The sequence below is a fragment of the Ixodes scapularis genome, unplaced genomic scaffold (genome assembly GCF_016920785.2).
Source record: "Ixodes scapularis isolate PalLabHiFi unplaced genomic scaffold, ASM1692078v2 PGA_scaffold10__122_contigs__length_95168666, whole genome shotgun sequence".
Taxonomy (NCBI): domain Eukaryota; kingdom Metazoa; phylum Arthropoda; class Arachnida; order Ixodida; family Ixodidae; genus Ixodes; species Ixodes scapularis.
Genome location: NW_024609836.1, coordinates 93,447,105 through 93,464,094, shown reverse-complemented (window position 1 = coordinate 93,464,094; position 16,990 = coordinate 93,447,105). Strand labels below are relative to the sequence as shown.

Genomic DNA, 16,990 nt, shown 5'->3' with positions numbered 1-16,990 from the left:
AAGTACTCGAATCTGCAAGAAAAAAACAGCGCATCGGGGAGTCTCAAATCGGTCGGAGCAACATGCAACTGCGAGTGTAAACTATGCGGAACGCAAGTTCGTCTGCTTTCTTTGTGGGGGCTGTGGTGACGTCAGAAAGATGCCGAGCTCTGATTGGCTCTGCTTGAAGGATAGTGGGTAGACCCCAAGGCAGCGCGCTTGCTTTGAGTTCTACCCACTATCTTTCAATCAGAGCCAATCAAAACTCCGCGTCTTTCTGAAGTCACCACAGCCCCTGCAAAGAAAGCAGACGAATTTGCGCTCCGCATACTCACCGACAACTTCAGAAACGCGTGGCGAGTCCAGAGCATAGATCACGGAGATTGCAGCATTAACCGATAATAAAGCCCAAGAACCATTCACGAGGCAAGTGCACTCTCAGAAATAGGACCGAAGCGCTCAAGTTTCGCCGCCGACTACAGCGCCATTCCAGCCCCTGGCGGGACGCCCGAACCCGAGTGTGTCGTTGTTTTTCGCCTCGCTTCTCCGTCGTAGGCGGTCGGATATGACATTCATTGCGATAGAGACGATATAAAAGCCCGGCTAGCACAAATGTTTCGTTGTTGATCGCAGCAACAACCTCCGATATTGTTGTAGTCAATCCTTAAAATTCTACCGCTCCCCTGAAAAGCCGTGCGAGACTCGAACGGCGCCAAGCCTGGACCACGTCGGTGCTCCGACAAAAGTAAGTCTCTCGTTCGTTGGAAGATCAGTTTTGCTAAATACGCGAGAAAACCTAAATGGAGTTGGTGTCCGAATAGAAACAGAATGACTACCGAACGCGGGAAAGTCAGTTGACTGGAAATGCATGACGGAATATTTGTTTTTTAGTGCGCGTCTGTCGCTTCCCTCGAGGTGTTTGACGAGGCTTCGGTCGCTATGTTGGATCCCTTTGGCACGGATATTTCAACTATAATCACTGGCAGGGTGAGAACGGCAGGGAGAAGCTTTAGTTCCTCCAGCACTAGCTTCCAACCTTCGACAGGGTTTCTATCTCGCGACCGTCGAGCGTTCACGTGCAGCCACATCGCAGCGAAGAGCAACGAAGACGTGCTAGAGCTCGGCCGTTCACAAGAGACGCCCTGCATGCCTTTTTGACTTTGTCAGCATATGTCTAGCTAGGGGAGGGGCTTTTGGGGGTTGCGAGTGCAGCTTTCTTCTGCCGTGTGTGTTTCTTAATCGCTGTTCCCGTTTTTTTAGCTGTTTATAGCCATAATATACGACGCTATAATACACACATGCATCCCCCCCCCCCCTTCCCAAACAACACACACAAGGAATGCACCTCCAAACCGCCTCAACCAGCCAGCCACCCGCCCCCCCCCCCCTCCCTTTTTTTTTTAAATAAAAAGAAACCCTGATTATGTTTTTACTTGCTAGAGACAATAATCGTTTCTATTATTTCGTGTCGATTTTCTACTCATCACACCAGAGATCTTATATTATTGATTTATTTTTCAGTGGGGGTGGTTCAGTTTTGATTCCGCCAACGTCAGCGGGGATCTGCAGCGTGCACTTCATGAACACCTGCAAGGACAACGCTCAGGCTCATCCTGCAACAAGTTACTAGACGAGATGCCAGCTGAGGTGTTTAATAAAGACTAATTGCAGGGAACCTACCAACCCTGTAATTGCTCGTGAAAGATTCTTAGTTAATTTAAATTAATTTTCACCCCCTCGCTCGAAGATACAGGTGACCTTTCCTCATCTATTTTGCATTCTCTATATGTGCCCGGTTCTTAGCCTGTTAAAAGTATCGTTAGTTGATTGGCAACTTCTGTCTTTGAGTTACATGTTTTGGTTTAGTCTGTACCCCAAGATTCAGTATAGCTTGGCTAAAGATGGATAAGCTTAGGTGACGACTGCTTTCTCACGAACTGGGAGACATCTTTCGTGAGATCTGGAATATGAACAGCTGATCTGCCGTGCAAGATCCCTGAAGTAGTCGGGGTTCTCGGCCCTACAATTTCTTGGACAGTCCTTGCTTCTCGAGATGTGTACATCATCTACAAGTATCCTGCCGGCCATACTTCGAGTCTGCTCCAATGTCACCGTGTTAAGAGCATGAGAAGAATTTTTATATTGTCACAAGGTTGTGTGTTTACCTACTCGTGGTTGTGATAAAACTCAATAAACATCTTTTTCACTGTCAACAAAACATTTCTGAAAGCGTTGCATTATGTTGCTGTACCATATTTTCCAGACTATAGTCTGCAGGGGCAAATTTGGGGTAAAAAGATTTTGCTTAGATTGTGCACATACGGTGCATCGTCCGCACCTGGTGCTTAGTCGTCACGAATATCCTCTCATAGACACAAAGAAGCTGGTATTATACATAAATTATCATTTACGTACTCTTTCATTCACCAAATCAGTCGTATCGTCATAATCAACGATATTGAAAAACAAAAATTTTGCATAGTCCGCACAGCCTAAGATTCCAACTTTTAAAAGTATAGCCCGGAAATTACGGTACATTCCTGGAAACGCTCGAAAACATGCCACGAAAAACTTTATTCAGTGAAGCAGCAATTAAACACTGGCATGCATGGATTATGTTTCTAGAAAATAAAAGTTGTTCTACTGATGACAACCTATCATGTGTCACTGGTGTTTCCTTTGCTACACAACATTTTCCTCCTAAAATGTCCCACACAGTAAAGTATGAATCAAGCCCCAGCCAATATCTGGAAATCTTGCATGTGGACTGGACAACTTGAACCTGAAAGAGAAATGAAGTTTTTTATGAATCCATCCAACTGAACATTGTCATGAAAATTCGACTAAAATTATGTGCAGTCATATGCATAGCAGGCTAGCCTCTTTTCGTTTTCAACTGTTTTGCCCCTCTTTCTGACAGAATCTCGCGGCACATTATTGCTCATACTCGCAGAAAAAGAACCATTAATCAGCAGGAGCAGGTCCCAGTAACTGCAACCCACTGCCTCAGTGAAGTGGGACAAAAAAACCTGGTAATAAATCTACGAAACCTTTGTTCAGGTCGTGCCCTGGCGTTTTAGTTCCCTACTGCTGAGGCAGGCTGATGCAGGAAGTGTGTTCAACAATGCTAATAAAATTACGAGCGTCGGCACAATGCTCGCACCGGTCCGCGACTCCAGCCCAGCGAGGACGTGCAGTCTCAACTGTACGCGGGGGACTTATCTCTTCCCGGAATTATCACCCTATGCCCGCATGATCCCCGACACGTAAATATTTCTTCGACGTGGGCGAGCCCGAAAAGCTATCCTACTCGTAGCCTCTAGTGCGAGAACGTAGTCTGCCGGTGGTTCAGCGACCGAAAAATAGTATCCCGACGTCGTCTAACAGGACTCACGAGAACAGTGGTTTATTGTGATTAGTAATCTTAAAGGCACAATGTTATTACAGCGCAAAATTTAAACAAGGGACGCTCACCTGTAAAGTTATCTCGTAGACGCCGCACGGGCGACACGACCGTACTTGCGAGGCGGACCCGACTCGTTGGCGGGGAAATCAACCGCTTTCTCGGTGGAAGATGCGTGTTATTGAAGCTTCTCTATCGTTTCTTGACTCACCATGAGAAATAACTCTCGCACGCTTTCTATCTTTCTCTAAATCTTCACTGTACGCTCGAAACACCTGCGACGCCAATGCAACGCTACGAACACGACCGACGCGACACGACCATGTGTTGTACTGCGGTGGCGCTACCATCGCAATTTCGAAGCGCCCCCTGGTTGGGCGAATCGATTCTATAAGGGTGTAGTACTTACCCCCCCTTTGTCCCCATATATAAAAACACACCAAAAAATACAATTCGACGTTCAGTTTACAGACGTCCAACCGACGATACCAACTTTCAGGAGGGGCTCGATAGTCGAATGATACAACTTATTAAAACAGGTAATGTAAGCATTAAAGAGTACTGAAAAACACTCGGGGTATTTTTAGCCCTGCTAAAAACCTCAGTGTTTTTTGTGTTTTTTTACGCGTATATTTTGCTTTGTAGTAAGTTATATTACACAGCTTTCAGGCCGCTCGTAGAAACTGGCATCGTCAGTTCGACGTCAGCGAACTGAACGTGCACGGAGTGTAGTTTTGGGGTGCGGTATATGTGACAAGCGGTGTAAATACTACACTCACTATTTATGAGAGTGCATGGAGACACGCCCTGCGTTTGTTAAGTTATGAGGGACCTTCGAGAGCGTGCGTTCTGACGTAAACACACGCTCTCATCTCCTTCTCTTCCGCAGTCTTTCACCATATTGTCGTAGAAAAACCGCCCCCCCCCTTTTTTTTTTTCTGATAACGAAGTAAAATACTTTTTTTTTTCGCGACGCGAAATAGAAACGAAGAAATCTATATTAAAAAAAGACGGCTTCCAAGGAAAAAAATAAGGTCTTTTCCAGCCTTCAGCTGTCAGTTTTCATTTCGTTTTATTTCTTGTAACGGACTCGCCCTTGGGTTTGTACCCAGATATTACGCGTCTGTATAATTTCGTATAAATAACAAGATTCGAGCGTTTCGTTTAACTCATTCTGTGTATGTTTATGATTGGAGCATCATCGCTGATTCAAGTAAGTTTGAATCATAGTTCAATAGTGCCAAACGTGCAGTGCCTTCTATATTGGCGCAGGGGCGGATCCAGAACTCCGTTTTTTTGTGTGTTTTTTTTTGGGGGGGGGGGGGGGAGGGGGGGCGGGAGGGGGAGGTGGGCGGGAAAATTTTTTAAGGATACTTTCTATTCTTTCTTGTGCACCGGAGGGTCCCATGTCAAATGGCCCTCCGAGAAGGGGGGAGGGGGGTCGACGTTGTTTGGGGGGGGGGGGGGGGGCGGCCGCCCCCGTCGCCCCCCCCCCCCCCCCTTGGATCCGCCCCTGTATTGGCGGCGATGGAGACGATGTAAGCGAGGCACGGAACATGGTCTTCACCCCACGCAACGTGGGCCACGACCTCCCTCGATATTTTACTTTGTACTGTCTTCTTTTATAAAGAAGGTCGTGGTAGGGGCAAACACCAGCTTGTTTTACAGTGCGATTTCTTTCTCTCTACAGTGTCACGTGGTCGAGGCTGCAAGAGCAAAGAGATACAGAACTTTCCCATAATTCGTTGCTCGCCTCGCGTGCGGCCTCCTACAATTTTGTTTTAAGCGGTCGAGGTAGAAACGCTTGACTGACCGGGAGGCATTTATGCATTTCTCAATTTGTCCGAATGGCCAAAATTCGCAACCCCAAAAAGTTACCCCCCCCCCCTGCCCTCCTTTTTCCGAGGATCACACATGGTGCGACTTTGCTCGTGATTTCGTACTTGGGACGTTGAGCGCCGCAGCTTCCACCACGCATGTGATGTCGCACTCGAAACTGCGAAATCGCGAGTAAGGAAGCACCGCGCGAATCAGGCAGAAGACTGGCAGCCGGCATTTCGTTGGTCGTTCTTTGTAGGTGAAGAAGCGCCAATGTAGCCGAAGGAGTAGGTGTAAGTACGTGTTCACAGAGTACCACCCTCACACATCAGCAGACCTTGCGCCTCCCCGTGCGTATACGTCCCTCGTTGGATGTTGACTCAGACGTTTTTGTTTGCTCCCGCGTCGGAAAGAACACGAGATTTGGTATGATACCAAAAATTATGGTAATCTGGCCTTGGCGAGCGCGTTGTTGCACGAGCGAATCGCCTCTCTGATAAGAGGTGTCTTGTTGCCGGGGGAACTTTTTTTCCCCGTCAGTCAATCCACGGTATCTACATATTTCCGAAGCCGAGACCCCCGGAAGCGGTGAGGGGTTAAGATAGTTCTGGAGTATAATAACGGTGACGCCTACGTAAGGCATCTCGGTGTTGCTAAAGTTCGTAGAGATTGGTCGCACTGCTAATAGCGCATAATTAATCTGCACTTCATTCGTACCGAAAGGCGGTACTACACGATCGGCGGATTCAGATCCACACCAAACATTCTTCAAGTACGACCGGCTGCGCCAGCAACACGTCATCGCATTTCATCATCATCCTAATACGTTTATCAGTCACCTGCCTTCTGGCTGGGCGGCCTCAGGGTAGGCAGGGGATGCGAAAGGGGAAGCGGTGGATGATAATGATTAGACGAGCTATACAGACCCGGAGTATCGGAGGATGTCTTGCTGATGGTTATTCGGACTCGTCCTCGCAGAGAAAAAAACAAATTACACGCTGCAAAATGCATGCCGCGGAAGATACGCGTTCAACAGCAAGGCCGCCTCAATGGCTGCTGATGCGACGTTATTAGAAGCCATGCATACCGGTGGGAGCCGCTTCGGCCGAAGGCCTTAGCCTCGGTCGCCTCGCCAATACGAGCGAGCGAACGTTAGCGACGGCGTCCATAATTGCGCATCAGGCCCGAAGGTCGTCTCGACGATAAGTCGTCTAAGCAGGTTGGTCAACAGCCAGAAGGGCGCAAAAATAGTCGGGCGGAGCTAAATGCAGTCCGCGCTATCTTATCGACGCCCGCCGGGAAGTCCGTGGCGGGCATTCAGCAGAGACGCGCGCGCCATGTTCCTGGTCTGGGTGCTGGTGTCCTGCCTGAACGACAGCTGCTCGGACGGACCCCCTGCGGCGCTGGTCGAGACCGCGGTCGCCGGCACGGAGTCACCACTCGGAGACTGCCTGCCGGAGACCCGCGTCCGAGCTCTGTGCCAGAACTGCGCCGCGCTCATCAAGGCACACAAGGCGTACCGGATGTGTTGCACCGACGAGTCCGGCAACAGTACCGAGTCCGTGCGGGCCTACTGCGCCAGGCTGCTCGAGCACACGGTCGGCGGAGCGGGACTAGTTACCAAGAAGCGCGGAGGTGGCGCTGGCGAGCGCTGACACCTGGAAGTTGGCACCACCTCGCCACGAGTCTCTTGTCGAACTCGAGTTCCGGTCGTCCACAAGCCATAGCACCAGTGACGTGTCCTTCCCTGCGACGTCAGCGAGCTTTCACTAGTCTTCGCTATGGTCTGTGGCAAGCCACATCCCTGGCAGTCACCGCACCCCGGAGCATCGTGCTTGGATTAAGGTAGCCGTCATGGCGAGGACCTCGAAGATGAAGCCACCGATTTGGCAGCACATACACGGCACTAGTAACGTACCCTCCTCTGCGACGCCAGTCTTCACTAGTCTTCACTTCTGTCCCTGACAAAGCCCGCCGCCCTAGCAAACGCTCTGCACGCTTGAGCGCCATCCCTGGATTAGGGCAGCTTTTGCACCGTCAACACGAGAAGCTCGAAGAAGATAAAGCCACCGATTCGGGAGAGCGTACTCTTGTATTCCTGTTGCAGGAATCCCCAGGTTCCACTGAGTTTCTGGTCCGTCCCAGTAGCTCAAGGAGGGTACGAACTGGAAGCAACCGAGATACCTTTTGGAGCAAAAGGGCAAAAAGTACCCGTGGAATTGCGTCGCCATTCCAAGACTAATTTTTCTACTCTTGGCTTCAGCGCTTCGTGAAGCCAAGCATAATAAACCTTTCCGTGGTAACGCTGCAGTGACGCCCACGATGACCGACTGCACTCCGTCCAACCCAAGCCCAACTGCAGGTAACTAGTGGCAAAGCCATTGAAAATCGGTGCCTCTTTAACAACAATAGGGGGGTCCTTGTGAGGAGAAAGGAATAAGCTACGTTGCGAATCATATCGTTCACGTAACATACTACATTTAAAAACTAGCGTGAAAAAAAAAAAAGACTCACTCTTTTGGCTTTTTGCTAAAATCTCATGCCATACATCTTTCACTCCAGGTACCGATGTGGCTACATTCTTCATGGACTTATAACACAAACGTCCAGACGTCTTTTAGCAATCGCTTCGTGGGAGATTTCATATGTCTAGCTGTTTTGTCGCCTGAATTGTACACTTCTTCATTCAGACGAAGAGTCCAATGTGCTCAGGCCAACGACCCGGAACTTCATCGAAGTATCTCTGTGACTCGTGTTCAGACGAAGCTCGCCACAAAGACGCTCATTGTCAGACCCTGTGATACTTCCCTGCAATCCGTGTGGTCGCATTCAATACGCTCGTGCCCGAAGTTACTCTTTTTATTCCTTTGGCTATTTGAACTTGTGTGTGATGTGTGTTCTAAAAAAGACTCCGTCGCTGATGCTTGTACTGCAGACTTTCTTCGCAACTACTGTTTTATTGGGCCAGAATGAACATGCCTCCATCGACTGTCTTGATTGTCGACATCATTTAATGTATTTATGATGATCACAAAAACAGTAAGCAGAATTGCAAAAAAAAGAAGAAATCAGTAACGTGATTTGAGACACCGTTAACGAAGTGCTTTCTTTTGTCTCTTTAATTTCATTATTTATTTATCGTTTATAAGAGGCCTCCGGGAACACAGCTGTCCGCGGAATAGAAAACATTGATCGAACAATCAGAATAATAAGAAACAAGAAGGGAAATACCACTAAATCACCCTTATCCACATCTGTGTTCTACCACCACCCCAAAAGTCACAGGACAGAAACTCCTGACTCTTGGTTATTAACTCAGCGATAAAACGGCACCGATGTAATAGGTGCCGAGATTCCAGAGTGCGTGCACTTTGCAAATGCGCACAAAACACTCGAGTGGTGCAATGGCCAGTCTTCACTCCACTAAAGGGCAAGGTGTGTTCGAAGGAATCTTACACGGTGACAAACTGCACCGAGGGGGTGGTGTCACCAACCCCTCGGCTTTTGCATGTTTGCTTCCTGTAATTTCTTTACTTTTCTTTGAGGTGATGGTGTGCTGACGGGTACTGCAAACCTCAGTCGGTATTGGCGAGGAGATCGAAATCTAGGGGGCGCTCTGACCTTTTTGTTGTCCCCACACCTCGGTGTTTACCACACACAAGGCTGTGGACATGCCAACAGGCCTTGTGGGCATGTTCATGACTTAACGTAAACATACCAACAATAAACGAAGTGACGTTTATTGCGAGTGCCGGATCGCTCCCGAAAGGAGTCGTCATAGAATGCCAGCTTAAGCCGCTTCGGCTTTTGTGCTGAGCTGGGCACCTTGCATGCTGCATTGTTCATGCAGGCCGGAGTGGTAACAAAAGAGCTCCTCGTCAGTTGACCGGAGAATACCAACTCCAGCCGAACGCGGAAGCGGCGTTCGGTTAAGTCAGCCGAGCGCTAAGTCATTGTTATTTGTTGTCCCCATCCGTGCAGTTCTAAAGTTAGCCGCTGGGGGCGCCACGGTTTGATCCCCTCCCCAATAGTAAGTGGCAGCTCAAGTCCCCAGCATCTAGCCATTACTCCGCAGCCAATCAGATTGCAGCACGAGCCGACAAGAACGCCGAGGAGCCAATCACGAGGCAGGAGCGTAATCATATGATAGACCGCTTTGATCGGCTGCTCCGCGGGAACTACTTTGACTACTTATTCAACCACTACGTTTTGCTTTTTCATTTTTGGCATTGTTCGTTAAAATTAGAGCTCGACCTGTAATAGTGCTGAGCATACTTTCCGGGTCCATCGTACTGGACTGTACAATGGGTGCTTCCCCCGCAAAAGTCGCTTCCCCTAACACACCGGTGCGAAGCGGTGAAGCTCTACGCACGCTCGCCAGTGCGAGGTGGTGGAGGTTGAGCCGAGAGTGCCACGGCGTGGAGGCCTCTGTCCCGAGGTAATTATCGAATGGTCTCTTCGTGAGTATGGCACCCTGGTTCTGCCTCATCGCAGGCAGCCGCCATACTGCCATTTTATGATTTTTCTAGCGACTTCTAGCTCTGTGACATCGCCGACATCATCGTGTGGAAGTTCAGATGGCCAGCGCGGTCGACGAGCGAATTTTAGCTAAGGAGTAGAGACACCGTGAAATACATGTTTTGTACTATTTTCATTTCCATTTCTACTTCTTTCGACTAATATTACTTTTTTTTGTAGCGTGAGCTACACTGGCCGAGGTTGAGCAGTTTCGCGTGGCTCCTGGAGAGCCGTGCTGCGCATGCGCGAGGAGCGGTGACGTCACACGGCGCACAGCTGGCGCGCCGGAGCCGCCGCCGCCGCGCGCGCCTGGCCGGTCTGCGCATTCCAGAGGAATGACGTCATAGCCGCGGCAGACGCACTGGCGCCGCCGCGTGCCCAGCTGTGCGCCTCCGTTGCGCAGTAGCCAAGTCTGACGCTGCACCGGAGTCTCTTGATAGCGCCTCTCATTTTGTGCGCATGCGCAGAGGTATCAGTGGGAGTATATATATAGCGGGGCGTTTTCCAGTATGGTATAGGCATGGAGAAGGAGAGCGAAATTGCTGCTCAGCGGCGCAGAAGAGCGGAGAAGCTTAACTCATCGGATCCCGAAGTAGTTGCCTGGCAATTAGCGGTTGAGCGTCGGAAGAACGAACAGAAGGCTAAACGTGCTGCGGACACACCGGAGCAAAGGGAGGAACGCCTAATCAAGCTAATCCTAGACAACCAGGAAAGCTAAGAATAACCAGCTGAACCTAACCTCACGCTACGCATATCCTGGCATATCCGAGCTAAGCCACTCCAATTTTTTTTTTCTTTGTTTTGGCCCAGGTGGGTCGTACGTTTTAGCAAAAAATTATATTTTGACGCGACATGTAGCAGAATGGCGGTGATAGCGAAGTTCATCGCAGCACTTCCATCACTGCGATCTGTTCACGCTATACTCGGCGTTGCATGTCGCGGGGCTTCGTTTTTAGTTCAACACGTAATTTAGGACTCGTCAATGGCGTAGTTGGATGCGGTGTTGTGTGGCGCTGCGCACTTGTTTGGGCTAATGGAGCTTGCCAATATCGATGCTTCTGTCCAAGCGTGGTTAGACAGTTGCTGGCGAACATTCGTACGAGAACTTACAAACAAAATCTGGTTAAGTATCTTTTTTAAAGACGATATATATATATATATATATATATATATATATATATATATATATATATATATATATATATATATATATATATATAAATATATATATATATATATAAAGATACTTATCCAGATTTTGTTTGTTTGTTTAAAAAAGATAAAAAAAAAATATATATATATATATATATATATATATATATATATATATATATATATATATATATATATATATATCTTTTTAAAGAATGGATGTATGGCAGAAGAGTTTGCCACATAGCAACTTCTGCTCAAAGGAAAAGCTGAAGTTCATGTAACTTTATAAATTTCTAGGCTTGGTCTGAAAAAATAAGGTAATTAATTGTCGCTTTGTTTCTTTCTTAATTTTTGCGGAGGATCGATTATGATTTTTGAAAGCTCTCCCTGAGGAGCGCACCGCATTTCGCACAATTCTCGGAGTTCGAAAAAGCGAATGCACTAACGATCCTAATCCAGGGCAGATGTATAACTAATTTTTGGGGAGTGCCACCGGCTGTCATAAACGCTTTGATCGCGGAGGTGGCACGTTTCGTGTGCCACCCTCGCGAAACGTGTGCGGGGTTGGCTATGTGGCTATTTTTGGGCTATTTTTACAGCGGGCCTGTTAAGGGCTAGTTTCCCCTGTTTCGTGCCCGTGGACAAATAAATCTCGACACAACCCTCTGGACAGCTACCGCCATCTGTGAGCGACGGCGGATACCAGACAACCGGCTTGACGGTCGTCTGGTTGCCATCGTCGTTCATAGGTGGCGGCACATAGTACAGCTCCTCTGCTCTTCGTCCATCACCAGAGTGGAAAGGCTGAACGTTTTTATTCTTGCTTGGCTACTTCAGGAATGATACCCTAAATCGGTTTCAGTTGGCGAAAATTCCAGAAAACACATTTTTGAATGCAATGTATGCAAAACAGTTAGCATGTCAAATATGGATTACGGAAGAATGGTCAATGCTGTAGAGATTTTCATCCATACAGCAACGAAAAACACCACAAATCTTGTCCTGTGTTGTACCCATTTTACTTCTGTATGTTTTGAGAGTTTTGGGCAGGATTAATAGAGGTCTTTGGGGGTGCAAAGGGGAAGTTCAGTATTTATTTGGGGAAGGTCCAGGGAAGTTCGGTCTTTGTTTAGATGGGGGAGCAGTTCATATCGTTGGGGTTGTATTGTTCGAGAACCGAAGTTCTCAGTCCGGCAGTGGGTTCACCGCTTAGGGTTCAAGTGAAGACTTTGAACGATTCAAATTGTATAACAAAGGTTGGGTGAAATACCTAACAAAGCATGGGGCCGTTACCCTCAATGGTCGGAGTAAGATTTGTGGCTATATATGGATTTGAGGAAATAAACAAAGTAGCTGATTTTGAGACGTTCCCTTTCCGGTCTCTACTAAGTTTCGCATCTTTACCGACACTCTTAGGTAACCTTCAACACGATCAACGTTCACCAGCTTGCCTGCACTCACTGTCCTTTCTTTATCCGTCGGAGGCTTTTCTCCGATGCTCCCAACGGAAATTTCGTATGCAAAATGTGACGCGCCTGAGGGATGCATTTGAAAATGAAACAAGTTTGTTGTCAGGTCTATAAAAGTATAAATTAACACGTCTAAAAACAGTGTTTCACTTTTTCGCCACTTTGGCTACTTTATTTTTCCGACTTTGGCTATATTTGGGCTATTTGTGCCAGCCGTTCGGCGACTTGTTGGCCATACCCTCGGGCCATACATCAAGTGGAGAGAGGGTCTGCCCGCCGCTTCCGCGCGCAGACCCTCTCTCCACCAGATCGCGACCAGACACGGCACGACTCGCACCTACCTGTATTGCTATGCTAGAATAAACATACGCAGTTCAATCAATCTTATCTCGACCACGACGTGGTGGCAGCGGTGGGATACCGACACTTGGAACTGCGGTCACAATTCTGACGGGAGCAGCGTCTTACGGCTACATTCTAGGGCCAGCGCCTCAACCACGTAAGAACGGGGTTGAGGCACTTACGAAACACCTGCGGCAGAACAAAGGAAAAAAAAAAAAATAAATAAATAAAATAAAAAAAATATTAGTCTACAGTATTACCGAAAGAATAGAAATAAAAAAATAAAATTGCACAAGCATTTATTTCAATTTTCACGGTGTCCCTACTCCGCAGCTAAAATTCGCTCGTCGATCGCGCTGGCCACGTCATCGTCTAAACTTGCAAGACGAGGATGTCGGCGATGTCACGGAGCTAGACCTCGCGAGAAACTTCATAAAATGGCGATGTGGCGGCTGATGCAACAAGACAGAACCAGGGTGTCATATTCACGATGAGATCATTCTATAATTATCTCGGGACAGAGGCCTCTACGCCGGGGCACTCTCGCCGCTCTGCTCAACCTTTACCACCTGGCCCTGGCGACCGTGCGTCCAGCTTCACCGCCTCGCACCGAGAAGAGACCTTCGCGGGGGAAACACCCATGGTCAGTGCAAGACTTGTGCTCGTTACTTGAAAATGTAATGGATTACCGTTACAGATTACTTTCGCTGAAAAGTAACGGATTACTTTACTCGTTCCGTTGCAAATTACTTTCACGTTACTTTTTCCGTACACTTATTCAGAAAACAATAGAAACCATTTTGATATTTTTCAAAAATGTTCCGCAGCACTATCTTTCGTTTCTTATATGCCCGCATTATGGTAGTCCTGGTAAAAATAAAATATTCTATTTCAGAGAAAGAGTGTAGATGTAATCCGTTCACCCGTAAGCTTACAAGGCACCGAAAGCTGAAACCACACCGCCATCCCGCTAGCTTACGGCCTCCCGAACTGATCCCTGGAACAGTACAGACAAAGCTAGCGGTGCGCATGCTCCGTAGCAGCGTCTACATCCGCCATGAGATTCGGAGCTAAAGAAGCGATTTACGAAAGCTCCCTTTTGACTCGGGTGTTTCGCCTGTTATTCACAAGAAAAGAAAAACGTGGTTCTAACGTTACAATGTATAGCCAATGCAGAAGTCCCCGCTTACCTTGATGCGTATCCGTAGATTAGAGTTTGTTGTTCTTGCTGACAACAATGCGTTTTTTGTTTTTTTTGGCAAGCAAAGTATGCACTGAAACTCCAGGTTTCCGTTCTCCTTAATGCCTTGAATTTCGAGCATCTCATTAAGAGATGGCCACGGAGACGACGGACAGTCCATGACCGAAAACTCGACCAGTCAAAAAAAAAAGTGGCGGTTACGGGTTACCGATCGTTCATCACTTCTCACTTTCATACCGATATTCGTGGAGGCCAGTGGAGGGGAGGTCATGAGAGCAAAAGAAGCGGTCGCCGTCGGTATCACAAAACAATAGATGATCACAGCACTTTTACGCGTTCTCCCCCTCTTTCTCTTTGTCAGAACTTCTTAGATGGCCTACCCCCCCCCCCCCCCCCCTCTTCATGTTGGCAGTTGACTGTAAAGTGAGGAGTGGACTCGACCACCATGCCCAGACAAGTAAACCGAAAGTATCGCATGTACCCTCGAAGACGCTGCTTTTAGCCTCGCGCCGTGCGCTTTTCAGCCGTGCCTCAAGAGCGTGCTAGAATACAGTAGGGCACATCAAAGACAAGACCCCCTCGCGCGCGCGAGGCTACATCGTCTGTTACGCGAGTTGTGAACCCGCGAAACGAGGAGGTGCGGGCCCGCGTTTGATGTCTGTGCAGGTGGCGGGAGACGTCGAAGAAGTTGGAAAGGGTGAAATGGTGTAAAAGAGAAAAACAAATAAACACGAAGAGCTTTCTCCTGCCCGGGAGAAGAAGAAAAACACGATGGATGTCTTATAAGACTCACAGGAAAACTCTCTAACAAAATGTAGGGTTCATAAGCATGCAAGATGGCAGGAATGGGGTGGACTGTATAGAAATTAGGGACCAACTCCAAAAGGAAAACTTCACGGCATCCGAACCATCTTTTATGCTATAAGAACGCTACCATAAAAACCGTATTAAAAAAAGTCCGGCTCCTCGCGGAGGATTACTAATTTCCCTCTTTATATTGATAATTACGATATCTCTAGGTGAATTTTAGATTAGATATCTGTTATCTTATCAAGACGTACGCGCTTCAAACGCCAAAGGCATCGCTATTTCCTCCGACAACAAAATCCCGTAAGAACTACTTTGCGCCGCGCATGAATAATGAGCAAAACTTCCTTTACGGGGGTACGAGGCAACAGGAAAGGAATGGAAAGGGGGAGGTCAGGGGCTTTCCCACTGAACACGATGTCGTCTCTTAGACACTACCCCCGATGCGGGACAAGTGTAGGGAGCGTTTTTCGGAAGCCCAACCTCCAGCACGAGCTCGTCGCCTTCCGTCTTGCTTTGGCCACGCGTGCACGCTCGAAGCTCTCGAGATACCCTAGTCAGAATGCTCGCGCTCCGGGACAAATGGATATTTTAGTTGCCGCTCCAACTATACGACGATGGGAGGGAGTCCGCTTCCTGCGCGAACTTCCCAACTTCGGCACCGCTTCGGCGTCTCGCGAGCCTCGAGCGTGCGCTCGTAGTCGAAGCACGACGGAGGGCAATGTGCGCGTGCTGGAGGCCAGGTGCTCCGGAGGGACGCCCCACCATTCTCGCCCCGAGCGATCGCTCACTCCTCCCGGCGGACGGCCGCACGCTTCGTGCCTCGGTGTTGACATCGTCGATGGAGCGTTTCCAGTGCGCAGTTTCCTGATCGCCGGAAAAGGAGCTCCTAGACGATTAGCTTCAACTCGTGGACGTCGCGCATTACGGGGAAGAAAAATTTGCGTGTATACTTTGTTTCTAAGTCGGACCACAGCCGACTCTCCGATCCGGTGGAAGCAGTCGAGCGACGCCAAATGTGTGTCGTCGCGAAGCGGGGTTCGGCATTACTATCCCGAGCTTTTTCCGCGCTTTCATCCACAAATGTTCCATACAACCTTCCACGAGTCTCCTCCAATCGTGTCCTGTCAGAAAACCCACTGAGCACAAGACGTCTCGTAGCCGTCTTGAAACGGCTCGACTAAGCTAGAGACGTCTTGGACTACTCAAGACGTCTTATAAGGCATCTTCACAAGACGTCTCAAAACGCGTTGGCGTAGACGCCTAAAAGACATCTCAAAGAAACGACTCGCGTCTTGTAGCTGTCGCTAAGATGTCTAGGAGACGCCTTGCAAGACGTCTTGTAGCCCAAAAAAAGAGGGAGCGTGATGAAGTCTACAGGGCGGCTACAAGATGACTCGAGACGTCTTAGGCTATCACGTCTTCCAAAGACATATACAAGACCTTTTGTAGCGCGAGCTACACTGGCCGAGGTTGAGCAGTTTCGCGTGGCTCCCAAAGAACCGTGCTGCGCATGCGCGAGGAGCAGTGACGTCACACGGCGCACAACTGGCGCGCCAGAGCCGCTGCCGCCGCGCGCGCCTCGCCGGTCTGCGCGTTCTAGAGGAGTGACGTGATAGCCGCGGCAGACGGACTGGCGCCGCCGCGTGCCCAGCTGTGCGCCTCCGTTGCGCAGTAGCCAAGTCTGACGCTGCACCGGAGCCGCTTGACAGCGCCTACCATTTTGTGCGCTTAGCTCACGCTACGTATATCCTGGCATAGTCGAGCTATGCCACCGTAATTTTTTCTTGTCTTGCCAAGACGTCTTTAAGGCCTGCCCAAACAGGCTACTACAAAAATCGTCAGGCCACACGACTCCTGCAAAAATAGTCAAAATTGAAGCGTCCGGTAGTCATCGGTCGAATGTCTGTTTGGACACCGGCCAAGCCAAATTCACGACTTCCCTACTCGCCTCCTCCACTTTTCTTTGAAGTCGGTGCTCGTCAGACTTGGGGTTACACGCCACCTGCCAATGGTGTGCCTGATGCCTGTCTGTCTCCCGTGGTTCACGAAGTCGCCGCGGGAGAAGTGGCCTCGGGGCAGGAAGGCCAAAGAGGTCCGGCATCGGGTGTATTTGAGAGATTCCTGCGTCGAAGCGCGCCTCTCGGCCGCCCTTGTTTAGCTTTCTTTGTCAAAATCCACGTTCGTAGCTCGAAAAAAAAAAAAAAAAATAAGGTACAGTGCGCAACAGTAGACTTTTAGTTGTATGTAGAAACACTGAGAGCTTCAGACTATAGAATTCATTTTAGTCAACTCCAA

General features: G+C 48.7%; 2 long non-coding RNA genes across 2 annotated transcripts; one reads left to right on the top strand and one right to left on the bottom strand.

Annotated features, from left to right (window-relative positions):
• Nucleotides 1-510: 510 nt before the first annotated feature.
• LOC120847887 lies at nucleotides 511-2,636 on the top strand. Its single transcript, XR_005717497.1, has 2 exons — nucleotides 511-724; nucleotides 1,501-2,636. It is a non-coding gene; the product is annotated as an uncharacterized LOC120847887 (long non-coding RNA).
• A 21-nt stretch (nucleotides 2,637-2,657) lies between these two features.
• LOC120847886 lies at nucleotides 2,658-3,758 on the bottom strand. Its single transcript, XR_005717496.3, has 2 exons — nucleotides 3,454-3,758; nucleotides 2,658-2,761 (listed from the first exon to the last, which is right to left on the bottom strand). It is a non-coding gene; the product is annotated as an uncharacterized LOC120847886 (long non-coding RNA).
• Between the last annotated feature and the right edge of the window lie 13,232 nt (nucleotides 3,759-16,990).